General features: G+C 43.8%; 1 protein-coding gene across 2 annotated transcripts in view; it reads left to right on the top strand.

The window, feature by feature from the left end:
* SORBS1 (sorbin and SH3 domain containing 1) overlaps positions 1 to 14,802 on the top strand; it is a 121,012-nt gene that overhangs the window by 17,042 nt on the left and 89,168 nt on the right. The window contains exons 2-3 of one of the 2 annotated variants that reach the window (XM_085312201.1): positions 10,248 to 10,361; positions 12,348 to 12,453. The gene's annotated coding sequence lies outside the window, so the exon portion shown is untranslated. The remainder of the gene's footprint in view (positions 1 to 10,247; positions 10,362 to 12,347; positions 12,454 to 14,802) is intronic. The other variant, XM_085312202.1, reaches the window with a different exon arrangement.

Raw genomic sequence — 14,802 nt, 5'->3', positions numbered from 1 at the left:
TGAGTCTTTAATATGTTTTTCAAGCTTATTTTCCTGTAGCCATAAGCAAAGCTGAGATTCTTACATGCTCGCATGGTTCCAAGAAGGGAGGATTCACAGGATTTGACAGGAAGACTGGCAGTAGAATTGTGACAACGGGCAAAAAGTTGTTTGGAGGGGGAAAAAAAAGAAAAGAAGGGGGATGGAAAAAAAAAGGATTGTTAGGTCAACCCTGGAAGGAGATAGAGCTGTTCTAGTCCTCCACTGCAGTGGGAGGACAGTGTTCACTTTTCCAGGAGGTGCAGGCAGTTTTCAGCTCTGGAGGGGGATGCTGACAGCCTGTGCCTTTGAAGGCAATAGGGCCTCACAAGGGAAGTCTTTAGGAATGTGAAAAGTAAACACTGCATAGGCCTAGTGTGTATTTGCAGTAGAAATACCCACATGAATGTTTAACTGATCTCACCTGGAGAGCTGGGCAAGTCTGTCTTGTGTCATGGTGTGCAATGTTACCATAGAAAACTAGCAGCTAGCTCAGGGCTTGCACGTTTGTCTCTGTAGCCTTACACCATGTTGTGTAGACGTTCCCAGGTTGTTTTTTGTCTTTATTTGAAATCTGAGATTCCTGGTTACTGCATGAGTTCACAGCAGCTCAGATTTTATGGAAAACCCACAGCTATCGTAGGAGTTGCAGTCAAAGTGCGAGAGTTGACGTTGCTGAACTGGGCCTTCTGTATGTAGTCCAGTTTCACTTGCAACTTCCGTAACAACCTCTAGGCTCACATGGAGTGAAATCCTTCAGGGAGATGAGATCAGATCCTGTGTTGTGCCCGCTGCTGTGCACTGTGAATGGAGCTGGACCTAAGGAGAGCTTCCATGACTCCTCTGCCTTCTTGTCACCAAGCTCAATATGTTCTGCTTTCGTGTTTCTCAAATTATGGGTTTCGCAAAGGCGCGTTTTTCTCCTGACATGAGGAAAGGGCACTACTTCCCTATCAATGTCACCTGCCAATTTAACTCCCTCCTTTGAGCTTTGGGATTGCTGGACATCTTAGGTCTCGGTGGTAGGAGATTTCATGACGTTTCTGAGTTTGTCCAGATTTGGCTCTTTTCTAGCTATGCCCGAACCGAGGCAAAACTTGGTGGTGCTGTGAGGCACTGGTTGCTCTGCCCTCTGCGTGCATGGCCAGAAGGGACTGGGCCTTGCTGGGGGGCCTTATACCGAGTGCAGCCAGCAGAGCAGGCGTCACCCTGCCTCAGCACACGGAGCGCCCGGGCAGCCGCCGAAGCGCCTTCTCAGAAATGCGGCTGAGCATTTTGAAAATCATTCTACTTGGCAGTATTTCAGCTTCTTGCTTTATGACTCTCCCTTCTCCTGTCTTCTGCTACTATATGCCTTTGCATTAAAATAGGATCTGTGCTTGCCAAGACAGCGTGCCTGGAGGATGGTATAAGTCATGTGCTATATATTCAGACTGCTGCTGCTTCAAATATTCCCGAATCATTATGTCTCCCTCTGCCTGCCTTCCCCCCAGTTAAGAGGTTTCAGTTAAAGGATCAGGAGGGGGTTTTGTCTGTTGTATTAAGAATAGAGGGTAGTAGGCTTTTTTTTATTCGCCTTCTAGTTTCTGATCCATTCTGGTCTTCAAGTTTCTACTTACTGTGAGGGTCAATAACTCACTGTTTTGCGAGAGTGTTTTTTTTTTTCTTTCTTTCTTTCTTTCTTTTTTTTTTTTTTTTTTTTTTTTTTGTTTTTTTTTTTTTTTTTTTTTTTTTTTTTTTTTTTTTTTTTTTTTTGGAGGGAGGTGTCTTTATTTTAGCTGAAAGCTGAGATTCTCATGCAATTTTCTGTTTCCATCAGCTCGGACTTCATGTAAACGTCGCATATTATAAAAGCTTCCAGTACCATACTAGATTTGCAGTGCCCAGAGATGTATCAGACTGGGAGAGGGTGTTTTGTGCTATGCCTGTCCCGAACTGTCTGGAAGACTTTGTACAGTTTCGAGCAGCTCTGTAACTGATTGTGGGCAATTCTGGAGAGATTCAAGCTTAGAAAACTTCCCTGGGAGATTCTCTGGTTAAAGACTGAATGTTATTATGTAGCTAGAGCTATGCGAGTCTTCCTTTATTTCCCCTCCCCCCCCCCAACATTTTGGAAGCTGAATCAAAACAAGAAATGTTCAAGGCTTGGACAGGGACTTTAGTGCTAAGACTTGATAAAGTGGCTCATCATCCTGTCTTCATGAGAAACAAATCTCTGTCAGAGTTTGTGCACTTCGTGGAAAGCCAAAGATAGAGTTTTTTAGTCCTCATCTTCATTTGTAGGAGTGGACTAAGTCACAGTTTGGGAGTCACCCCTCGGGGAGAGAGATTGCTGATTTAAGATAAGCAACTTGCTGCTGTGCTTATTAGCTTTCCAGCTCACTGAAGGAATGGAAAGAGCAGTGGCTGTACCAGACAAAACTGTAGGCTTTCCCACTTTCATTGGCACAGCCCGAACCTTTTGAGAAGAGAACTCAAATCAGTGCTTCCCCAGAGTTTGAACACCCTTCACACACAAGACCATTTAAGGGCCAAATGGGAATTTTACATCCTCTGTAATTCAAACTGTGACTCAGAAAAGGCAGACCCTGCCTGAAGGTGCAAGTGCAGAGCTGCAGATGGCAGAGAGAAGAATGCCTTGGGGTTGATTATCCTTGTAATTCTTCATGTAGCTCTCCCAGCTGTAGGTATTATTTATGTTAATATAATTGTCTAATCCTTTTTAAAATCCAGTACAGCTATTAGTACCCTACAGAACCTTTCTCCTCCTTGCCCTGTGGTGATAAATTCCTCAGACTGAGTTTATGCCACTTTTTTTTTTAATAAAATAATGTCCTCCCATTACATTTATTGCCTTTTTATAGCATGGAGTAGGATAAATCAGCACATCCCACTCTTGCCTCACAGTCATTCATTCATTATTTTTCTTGTAGCTCTGAAATCAATCAATTTTTCCCCCCTTGCTTCTATCTTTTTCAGTTAAATATTCCTCTAATCTTTCCTTGTAACCTCAACATATGTTTGCCATTTTTTGGTCTCTTAAGCATTAATTTGACTTTTCTCTCTAACCCTTCAAGGTTCCTTGGTATTATTTAATTATACACTGGTTAGCAAATCAGACTTGCTGGGTGGCTGCTCTAAGAGTCTACTGTTTTTTCTGCTGCTCCTCTGAAGACAGCACTGCAGGTTGCAGACCAGGTAATGGTGTGGTGCCCAGGTCTGCCAAGAGCTTCCATGTACCTGATCCAGGGCTGCTCCTGCTGTTGTTGCAGGTGGCTTAATTTTCCATTACTCCCTTCCTGTGCTTGAGAGAGGCAGGAATTGTGTGTGTTGTGTAATGTTTGTATTGCCCTTATTCCAGACTTAGAGAGGATGCTATTTGGTCCAGTAGGAATCCTAGTGGCCTTGAGTCAGCTGCATGTGCGCCCCGCTTAGTGTCCTCGAGCAGTACGTACCTGCAGTATGCAGTAGCTGTCACTGCTGCTCTGGCCAGACATTCATTCTCTGAGAGCTGCCTTTGGTCATTTTTAAACACCTAGAAAGGCCTCCTGAGCAGGAGAAGCTTCTTGGAGAGTTGGTTTCACCTGTTTTAAGGATCTCTTACCATTACTGTAACTGCAATCATACCTAACGTAACTTTGCTAGCTACTTTTGACTCTTGTGAGATTCAGGCACGAGATACAGAGTTGGCAGGGAATCTCATGAGAATTTTTCTCAGCATGATTACAGTCAGTTTTCTTTCATTCTGTTCTGTATAAAGACATCAAAACAGCGTGAGGTTTAAAGGAATATGAAACATGAATTTGTTCTTTGGAACAGAAAGCATTTTTCTTTTCCTGTAGCCCTGGTCTAGACCTTTAACATTTGTCCTTTGTTTTGCCAAAAACAGTGTCTTTTTTTTTTTTTTTTTTTTCAGCATCTGAGACCAACTTCTGAATTAGGAGAATAACAAAGAAAGTATTCCTATTAAGTCTTAGCACAGTGAAATGCATGCACAAGCAGAGTTATGTAACTGTTTGTAAATACATGCACACACCTGGGTGGAAGCATACAATATGGATTGCTTCCCTGAGACCCACTTGCAATTTCATCCCAAAATGGAACTTCTGCACAGAAAAAGCAGAGGGACATTTCGTATCAGTTGCACAGCTCATTTAGACAACATTTATATTAGCTCTTCTGTGATCTGGTAGTTACCTCATGCGGTGCACTGTTCCTCTTCTCATTTTCACGTTTGTCATTCTGCAGCTTCTCAAATCACTGAAAGCCTGCTATTGATTTCAAGGTGTATCATAAACTTGCCATAAATTTTATGCAGTGACCTCGTATTGCCAGAAAAAAAGCTCTCAGGACACCCTTAGCCCTACATCTATTGTTAGATAAGTAGCAAATGTTGGCAAATCATTGCAATCTATTTATGACCTTCAGGGAATGCCTGGGCTGAAAGAGAATCACCACTACCTTAGCGCTTATTTTTATCTGCAGAATAGATCTTTCTGTTCTTGAAGTTCACTGCTGTGCTTTTGTTCTTTGTATTTTGGTGTGTGTGATCCATCTTTTTTTTCTTTCTGCACAGCAGCACCAAATTATAACAGTTGTGTATCTTTGTCCAGCATGTTGTGATTTCATTTGTGGCAACATGGTCACTGTATTAGATCAGACAGAATCTGCTCCGGCAGCAGTACATCAGCCTGACATACACCGTTGCTCCTGCAATCTACAGAAGAGCTCTTTCTACAACATTGCACTGTTCTTCTCATTTCCATCTGTTTGTCATTCCATAGCTTCTTGAATAACAGTGAGACTGCTATTGCCTTTGAGATGTGTCATAAGCTTGTTGCAAGCGCTCTCTTTCCTTTAATAGTCCCCTTTGCCAGGCAGTGCAGTTGGAAGATACAGTAAGGGGAATTGACAATTTATTCCAGCTGTTCTGTTGAAGCTTTGCCAGTGGCTCTTACGCATGTTTCCCCACTTGCTGTCCGCATTGATATTTCTATTATTTATGGCAAGAATTGAGGGCCATTCTCAGAGCTGCTTAAAATTAAGGAGTGCCTCTTCTCTTTAAGTATTAGAACAAGAGAGTTTTTAGTATTAAGGAGATGAGGCAGTAAGTGATTGTATTTCAAACAAAAAGAAAATTGGTAGAAAACCTAAGACAAGAAACTTGTTCTGAATTTTGCATGATTCACCCTTTCTATGCTCACTGAGATAAAATTCATTACCATAGCTGTTAGCTATGAAAAATTATACTCACCATGGAATAAAATCATCTGACAGGATTTAAAGTCCCAGCCTTATTTACAACAACTGCTTGTCTCAAGCCATAATAAAGATCTTATCCCTCAGGTCTTCAGATGATCTGCAGGGAGATCAGGTGGGACTAGAAATAGTCTTCCCTGCACGGTGTTCTTGAGATTCAAAGGGGAGCTCTGGGAGCAAAAGGCACTTGTTGCCTCCACAGAAATACCAGGTGTTAGATTAAGACTGGAGCCAGAACGTAGCAATGCTGCGAGCCGAAGGCAGGATTCCCGCACCCCTCAGAGCTGTGGCTGCTGTGCCCCTTCCGCAGGGAAATAGCTCCTCCTCACTGCCAGTTCTCCTGTGCTCCCAGGTAGGAGTGGGCAGAGAATCGCAGTTTGACTGCTGCGTTTTCACCGTGAATGCCCAGCTCTTTGAGCTGAGTGATGTTGCAGGTTGTGGGATGTCATTCATTGTGTTCTCTCTCCCCCCTCCACTCCCTTTCTTCTTCTTCTTTTTTTTTTTAATTTATTTTTTTTCCCTGGGCGATTTTATAGAGCCAGCCTTCAGGAGCCAAAAGCAGTGTGATCTCAGTAAGATTTTGTTGCACTTTTTTTCTCCCTGTGATAGGAGAGGCTATTGTATTTCCAGGCAGAGAAGTGTAGAGCACGCAGTGCCCTGAGGCCGAGTTGCTCTGTATCTGACCCTTTGCCTTGGTCACTGACCCTCATTTCATTCAAACAGGTTTGTAAGTAGAGGCACTTCTTATGTCTTTAAGATCTATGTAACCGAGGAGGGAAGATTAGAATGGGAGGTTTCTCTTACTGTTCTGGGGCCATGGGCTGCCTGCCAGTTTTGCTTCTTGAGAAGCAAGTATTTAGTTTTGTGAGTATCAAGAGCGTGACTCATTGTCCTCTTTGACATACTTTAATAAACGTAATGAGTGATGGTTTACGTGAGGATGCACCGAGGCTCTGCCTGAGCTGACCGGACTCGGCGCGCTTTAATCTCACATGGGGAAAGAGGAAATGAGTTAATCTGCAGTTAAATATAGAAGTGCTGAAAGAGGTGGGAAAGGGAGAGGTTGATTCTAATCTCTCTGGGGTTGGGGTCAGTCAAGAGTAACCTCTGTATTTGGATAGTATTGCGCTGGGGTAAGTCATGTGTCACCTCTGTGGAGCTGACAATGTTAGCTGATGGAAAATGGAGACAAAGTGAGAATATGTCTTAAGCTCTGGAGTCACCGCAGTGTTGTTCTTTCTGTTCACCCTTTTGCACATAGCTGATTTTTTTTTTTTTTCCTTTCAAGAGGTAAGCAATGGATTATAGGGGTAAGCAGCTGTATATTACTGAAATTACATCTTGAAGACCAAATTTTAGGGTGGATCAGTGTTGATGTGCAAGCTTGTTTCTCTGACTGCCATGAAGAAGATACACCATGACACTGGGTTTTTTTTGTTTGTTTTTTTTTGGGGGGGGGGGGTGGTAGCTTATGCTTTTGGGTATGCTTGTTTTCTGTTTATTTCTATCCACAAGAATCTTGATTTGAGCTTGAGATGCAGAAGAGTCCAGGAGCTGGCATGTAGACTCAAGAGTTTATTCTCATCTGATTTAACTTGTTCTAATGCTGTTTTCTGATCAGTGAAGCAGAGCTGTATTTCCTCCATGTATATCCCCTTCTCTTCTCCCTTTATGTACAAATATGTTCTTGAACTCTGACTGCATTAGACTGAGAGCTGCTGCTCACCTCTGCTGACCTCTGCTTACAGCTTTTTGCATGCCTCTTTGATGGAGTGGCCACATTATAATATCTTTTACTAGTGAATGTTAGCTGCTTCTAGGCAATGTCTCTCTGCATGGCAAAGTGGCCTGCTGTAGCTGGAACCGGAAAGACTGCCGCACCCGTGCGGAGAAGGGCACCTTGTACCTCGCTGGCCCTGCTGGTGCTGGGAGATGGGCCTCTGCCAGCACTAGGGAAGAAGCAGATGGATCTTGCTGACTCATTTGGGCAGGTGAAAGTGGATGCTCAAGCATGGCCTGAACAAACCTGAAAGACTGATTTTGGGGGCAGCCAAATCTGTGAACAAGGCTTGAGCTAATCTGTTACTGTGCTGACAGTGTTTTCTTAACACAGTCAGATCCCAAGTAGTCCATGTAAGGAGTTTGCATTTGGTGATCACATACTGTATAGGTCATGTTTGTTGAGCTGTGGGTAGGCAAAGATAATGGCTTGCAGAAGCCTATGAAGATGAAGGGTCTATCAGTAAGAAGAGTTCATTTTTATACTGGAGAAAATGTAGAACAATTTAAAGAGATCAAGGTCTGTCCTGGAATATACTTGTGCATCTTTTGTTGACATGACTACGAATCATGTGCTTTTGTTGGACAGCAAGATTTGGTCTTGCATGTTGGTTAATAATAGTATTACTGATCTCTTTACTCTTCCGATAGACAGAAAGCAATATTTTGTGGGTCATTCCAGGCCATAGACGCAGACTGAATGCTCTGGCTGGCCATCTCTTTCTAAGCAGTCCATACAGATCACGTAAGAACAGTTTGAGAAAATCTAATAAAACTATCTAGAAGTTGACAGCCATTAACATTAGAGATGGCTTATTAACAGATGATTCTCAATATTGTTATTACTTGTAATCAGCAAAAATGTTGCTCACCTTTGCTGTACTGACTGAGGGTGGTGGTGGTGGTGTTATATATGGTATTTATTAATCTGGAATGGTTCAGATAAATTTTTACAAGATCCATTGATTGCTTTTCTCATGTGAGCTATCAGTATTATGACTTTCAGAGATCAAGAACTCATCCATAATTTGAGACCAAGAATAAGCATCAATTTAGCAAACAGTTGCTCTGGTTGAAGATGTTGCCTCTTCCTCCTTTCCACCCCACTGCTTGTTGTTGCACCACTATTGATGGTTTCAACTTTGCTTGTAGCTTTGCCTCCTGAAAAGTGTGCGAGCACACTCTCATCAGCATCAAGAAAGCCTTGAGTTGAATCAGCTTAAATTACCTTCACTGGCTGCTTAATTTAACTTGGTGGATTCTGCCTTCTGCAGGTTGTGGAATGCTCACGTGGAGGGTTCTCCTCCCAGAACTGTGGGGAGAGGTAAGCTCTGGCACGTGGGAAAGTGACTAGCGGTTTGCAGTGGTCTTCAGTCTCGTCTCTCCAGCTGGATCCAAAAAATGGGTGTCTTTCCAGCCTTAGAGGCAGTATAAACCAGTGGATAGAGCATTGTGCTAGGAACCGTAGGTTGGTTGATTTGTTTTTCCTGGCACTGCTCATGGTGTTATGTGATCACTTCTCTTCTATGCCTCTATCTTCCCTTCATTTATCTTGTCTGTTTAGACTTGGTAAAGGGGCTGCCTGTTCTTATGAGGACAATAGCAAAATATTATTATCTGCTAGTCTTGAAGAGCTTCTTAAAGTTATAGTTTTCTTAACAGCTGTAGATCTAGCCTTTGGATCTGAATATTTTGTTTGTTTTTCTTTTCAGCCCTTTGCTTTTCAGTTGTAAAGCTGGCACCACACTGCTGATATGTTTGTTTGTTTTTTTTTCGTTGCCATTGTTCTTGCTTTGATTTTGCAGCTCAGTGCCCGAAGCATAGGGTGCTTATAAACAACATGATGAAGTCAAGCAGGGTCAGACTCTTTCTGTTTTACCTTGAAAACAATGTGAAACTCCTGTTTCTTTGGACTGGCACACCCCATTCTTGAGCTGAGCGCTGCGCAAGGGAGTTGGCTGCGCTCCTGTCCTGTTCAGGTGTGAGCCCGCTCGGAGAGTGTTTGCCACTGCCGCCTGTCGGGGTGCTGGAAGCTGCGTTGCCTGCTTGGTGATTGTGTGAGAGATCACGCTGTGCGGTGTCGAAAATTCACGTGAGAATAACAGCACCCTGAGCTGATGTCCACATGTACAGTTGTTACTGGGATTAGTTGCAACTAGGTGACATTACCTGGGCTCAGACGTGTGTGCATGGATGAGTCTTGCTGGATCCTGCTTGGCTTGGATCCTTGAATTTCTTGTCACTTTGTGCAATGAGGTTTTCTCCTGTTTTTCACTTTCCAAGAGCTTTCTCCTCAGGGATGTGGTTTGAATGAGCGTGGCCTCTGTCTCTCCTCTTTAAGAAGGGCCAGGTTACTACTTGTTAGTTGGAGAAAGAGAAAAGGAGCTAGACAGTACCATGGTTGTGCAGAATGAAGCTGTCAGGGGTGCATCAGCCCTTGACATGAATAGAGCAGCCTCACGAAACACCAGTAAAAAAGTGGACCGTAGGTACTTCTGTGTTTTGGGCACATACCCACCTTGTTCTGGCTTTCATGTCACTCTGAAAAACATAGATGTCAGGCCTGGGAAACAGCAGACTGAGGTGTAGCTTCATACTTCAAAACTATGTAAACTGCAGTTCCCCGGAGCAGCAGTGATTTGTTTAACTGATGATCTGACTCAGGGGGTGTTCAGGCTCATTCCAGCAAATTGTGGTTCTCCTCAGGTTGCTTGATTTCAGCACTCATTTGGTACATTGCTGTGTGCATTCATAGTGCCTGGATGGGAGGACTGGTGTGGTTGCATGTTGCTGTTTTGTAGCTGGTTGAACACTTCAGTCTCCATCGGGGAGCTGGTGTGCTGGCTGATTTTTTTTGCAGGAAATGTCTGAGTACCTTTCGCATTACTCAGTGGAAACTCTTTCAGCAGTCTCTTCCAGCAGATTTTTCTGTTACAGTGGAAATCAAACTCTAAGAGCAGATAAAACTGACCACGGTTAAATTTAACACAATTTAATTTAAAAATGCTGAAAACTTTGGCAATGACAATATCCATCATGTCTAAAGGTAGGACTTGTAACCCCACTGCCCTAACTTTGCTGCCACTGATAGGGAGTTCTGCCACCCGCAGTGGTGGGAGTAGAGTTTGTCTAGAACCGAATCCTTTTGCAAATCCTGTGTTAATCATTTTACCCAAAATAATTTCTTATAGATCTCCAGGAATTAACGTATTTCCAGGGGGGAAGTTTGGCTATTGGGACACAAAACCAGGCGTAGTCTGCTTCCATATTCCTGTGACTGGCTGTGCTCGCTGGCTGTGCGCCGGGTAAGAGCCCCTGCTGTAACAACTCTGAGTATTGGAGAGGTGTCTATTAGTTGCTTCTTGTGCCATTTATTCTCTCCTCCCCCTCCCAACCTAGCTCTTAGTCCTTGTGATGAGTAATGAGTTCTCTGCTTTGGGCAGCTTTTGGTGACTGGGACTCTGGCCAGCCTCAGCCTTTTGCCAGCTCTCAAGGACAGGGCAGGCTGGGAAAGCAAAGGGACTGTGTTAATGCCAGCATGGCAGCGTCTTGGGTCACAGCAAAACCAGGGCTTGACCTTGCAGCCGGGATAGTAGCTCCTTCTTGGTGCTTATGCTGTACAGCTTTGTAGAAATTTTTTTCACAGTACTAAGGAATAAACCTTTCAAATGTGCTCTCTAATATAGGAAGAGATTTGTATCCTTTCATCTATTCTTTTTTTTACCTATTGGAAATGAAGAAATGACTAGATTGTCCCAGATAGGAAACTCTCACTTGTTTTTAACTTATGTTTCCTCAGAACTATTCTAGTTCTACTGGAAAAATTATCCTGGTTCTTCTAGGCTTATCTTTCAGGCTGTCTTGAGGCTTGTTAAACGTCATATTATTGCTGGGACTCTGTGGGCATCCTCTGAGATGGCTCCCAGACAGGCTCTGGGAGAGTTTACACTCTGGGAGTTTTTACCTCTTACCATCACCTCCTTCCTTCCCCCTCTTCCCTCCCCCCCCCCCCAATGTCATGTTTATGTACTACCTGCACTGTCTGTCGGGAGCACATCTAACTAGCAAGGCTTGTTGGCTGGCTGGCTAATATCATACCAGGCCCTTGGAGGGTCTGGGCTTACATTGCTTGCTGAAAGAAACACGACTTCCTTCCCATCAGAGCTTGAATGAAACATGCGGAAAGGTGCGTTCAGTCCTGCAGCTTTTGGCCTGTAACTCAACCGGTCAGGCCGCTTGAGGTCTTTCTGAAGAACATAGAGAAGTGCACAGAAGATAGTGCATAGAAGAGCCTGAATTGCCCTCTGAAAGAAGCACTCTCTGCACTCACTACCGGAGAGTTAGAGCGGCTAGCTGACAAATTCAATTGAACACGTGATATGATTAAAGTTAAGTGGTGCCAATGCTTGCCTTATAAATCAAACCGCAAAGACGTCTTGCTAAAGCCAGGCTGCTGTTAATATAACTGAGTGAAATGGTAAAGCTGCACAGCTGTCTATCAAATCAATGTCAAATATAATTGTTTAGAATTAATGCTGGGTTGCAGTTAAATAGTCACATGTAGTAACTGTCAATGTATGCAAAAAGTTACTACAATTTTTACCCATGTGGCTATCTGTCAAGTTATATATCCTTACCAAAAAATGTGCCCAGAGACAAACTGATGTATGCATCTTAGTACATACTTGCTATCTGCCCCGTGGCTTCTAAGCCATGGTAAGAGCCCTTCTTTCTCAGAGCTCTTACTCCTGGTAGCAGGGGTTTTCTCTCTCATGGCTGTTACTACCTCTAGCTCCTAGCCCGGGCTCCCTATCGGACAAGCCTACTTATGCATCAGATGTAGTAGAATAGGATGCATTATCCACATCTCTGCTTCTGCATCTTGCAAACCAGCACATTAAATTAAGTTGAAATCAGCAGTGATTTACATCAGTAAACAGACTGTATGTTGTAGGGAGGTATGAGTATTAGTGCTGTTCAGCTGTCCCTGCTACTTGTCAGGGGGAGAATCTCTGGCAGAGGGGCCGGAAAACAGATGTGGTTTCAGCGTTCCCTGGAGACGTCTGTGGATTTCAGCCCTTATGTAGGGTATGCTGTGATGTGGATCTGGTCAGCCTGCTGTTCAGACTAACTGCGCTTCTTGCATGGCAATCACAGAGAACTAGTTTGTCTAAAAGTTAACTTTATTTTTGCTATAGAGTGATTCTTCTGTATAGACCTCTCTATAATCACATTGAACACTGGGGCTGGCGGCACTGATGGCACACTTTCCTCCCCTCTGCCTTTTGTAGGTATGCGCTATTACGTAACAGCTGCCTGTGAGAAGAAGCTGGAATTGCTGCCGGAGAATCCTGTCCTTTTCAACTGGGCCTGAAGAGTTCAGCCAAGCAGATCAGTGTGAGTATGGGGAGGGGAAGGAGCACGTCTTTAGGAGACCTAATCCTGACTTGGAGCACCAAAATTGCATCCATCTCCATCATTTGCAGTAAAGGAATTTTTGAGTTTTTCTTCCTAGTAATAGCCTATCTGCACTGTGTAGCAGAAAGCTATATTTTGGTGAGAGCATCACTGTATTATATATTTTCTTTTAGATGAGCCAGTCAAAAGCTCCAGCACTCAAGAAAAAGAAAAAAGTTCCTACTGCTGTTTCGTGGTTAATTGTGGATGCATTAGATGAGATGCAGTAGTCCCCAGCAAGGATCAAATTCACCTTTTTCACCATCAGATATTCTTCTTGTTTATTATCTGCATTTGCAGTGTCCTTTTCTATGTACTTTGGTGCTGGTATCAGTAAACATTGGTCATTTCAATCTAGGTCTGGAACATACAGTGATTGTTGGTTGTTGGAATTGGAGTTGGGGTTAGGATTTAGGATGAGAAGACTGAGGATTAGCAGCTCACCTTGAACAGGCTACAAATCCAGGTTTAGCAGTGGATCTTGCATGCAAGCTTTAGGTTTAGTCTAGGGTGGTAGGCACTAGATTAGGGCTACAGCAGCGAAGTGCTAGATTCATTGCATCATCAGAAGAGACCACTGGGTTAGGTGTGGGCTGGTGTCAGAATGCCTCGCTTGATGAGGTGTAGGTTTGGAGCAGTTGGGAGCTGCTGGGCTGGGATCAGGATTTGGGGAGAATGATGGGATTGATACCTAAGATAAAGTCAGATTGCCAAGGGACTACTGGGTTAGATATAGGGCTGCTGTAGACAGGCAACAGCTACAAATACTGGTGCAGGTGAGGGGGTTGTTTTTTGTTGGTTTTTTTTCCTTCCTTCCTTTTTTTCCTTAAGAGGGGATGGTACGAGATTTTTGGTACTGTTTAGTCTAAAATTAAATCCTGGGTTGAAAGACTTGACAGTTCTGAGATAAGGTTTGATATTTTTACCTACTTGAGGCAAAAGTGCTGCAAGCTTTTTCCCCAGAGAGTGACTCTGATACAGAGCCTGTTCGTGGGCAGGAAGGCAAAGGTCACAGCAGGATGCACAGAAGACTGAATCTCTGGCATCCAAGAAGCAGGAAAGATGAATCTTTTGGACTACTTTTTTCTATTCCTTAAAAAGGCTGAAAGTATCAGGGGAGTGGATCCTTCTGTCTCTCCCCTTCCCTTTCCTCTGCCCTAGTGCTCTCATGGTCTCCAGTTTCAGCTCTACCGTTGTCTTGACAGTGTTATGTGGGAAAGCAGTCTATACCTGATGCTGGTCTCTGTGCCAGTCACACATCACACACATACTGACACAATGACTCAAGGATTGCTTGTATCTCTCTCCTTCAGTGATGCAGAGCCCTTCCAGTAGAGGGGGAGGAGGTTGTGTCAAAATATCTGCATGCTGAACATGCAGAGGCTATTTTCAGCGTGATTGCCCTGTCCTCTGTGAATTAATCTTCACTGAGGAAACAAAGTCTAGGTTGTTGATGAGGAAACTGGAGAAGCTTTTAGGATGCATCATGCCCAGTGTTTTGTCGTTCTGCTCCTGCTGCCTTATAAGCATCTGGCCCCACTGTTGAACTGACGGTTTCTTGGACATTGCTAGAACTGAGCCATTTCGCACCAGATCTGAATTTGATTCTGTGTTCTGGCTACATTTTTATTTGGAGTGAAGGCAACCAAGTACTTAGTCTTCCTCCAGCCAGAAAGATGCGGTGTGCTTTCAGGCACGGATCTGGATAAAGAACGTCTCCAAGAAGCCTTGATTCTCAGATGTGCCTGGGATTCCTGCTTGCATTTTACTTGTGGTTGGCCTCTGCGAATAACCACAGGATGACGCCACCTCCACTTTTTTTCATTATCCTCAATACCAGCTTAGTCCTGCTGGCCATCAAGTGACATCACGACATGGCACATCTTTGCATTGAGGTATGCATAGCATCAAGTACTAAGGTCTGGGTAGCCTATACAGGAATCTGAAAGAGAATGGCTCACTCCCTAGTCTTCCTCCCAGATTAGGGGGAGCCCTTGTTTTGGGGGACAAGGAATGGAAACTGTTATCAAGTGGGTTAAGGCTCTCCATTTGATTCTTTTGCTTTTCCCCCAAAGGAGAGCTTCCCTCCTATGCTTAGCATAGGTGGAAAATTGATCTAGAGGTTGCTAAAGAATTGCTGTTTCAACTCTTGTGGCTAATTTCCCTAGAGCCCATGGGCTGCTGTCTTGTATGGTACTCCAGTTCACTGCTTTGAGTGAATGTTGAAGGCTATTCAGATAGGCTGCTATAAGGTGTGAGGAACCTCCTTCTGCATTTTTTTATCCCCCC

The sequence above is a fragment of the Rhea americana genome, unplaced genomic scaffold (genome assembly GCF_003343005.1).
Source record: "Rhea americana isolate MKP2758 unplaced genomic scaffold, rheAme1 scaffold_36, whole genome shotgun sequence".
Lineage (NCBI taxonomy): Eukaryota > Metazoa > Chordata > Aves > Rheiformes > Rheidae > Rhea > Rhea americana.
Note: the sequence above shows the minus strand (reverse complement) of the source record. Positions and strands in the feature narration are given on the sequence as shown.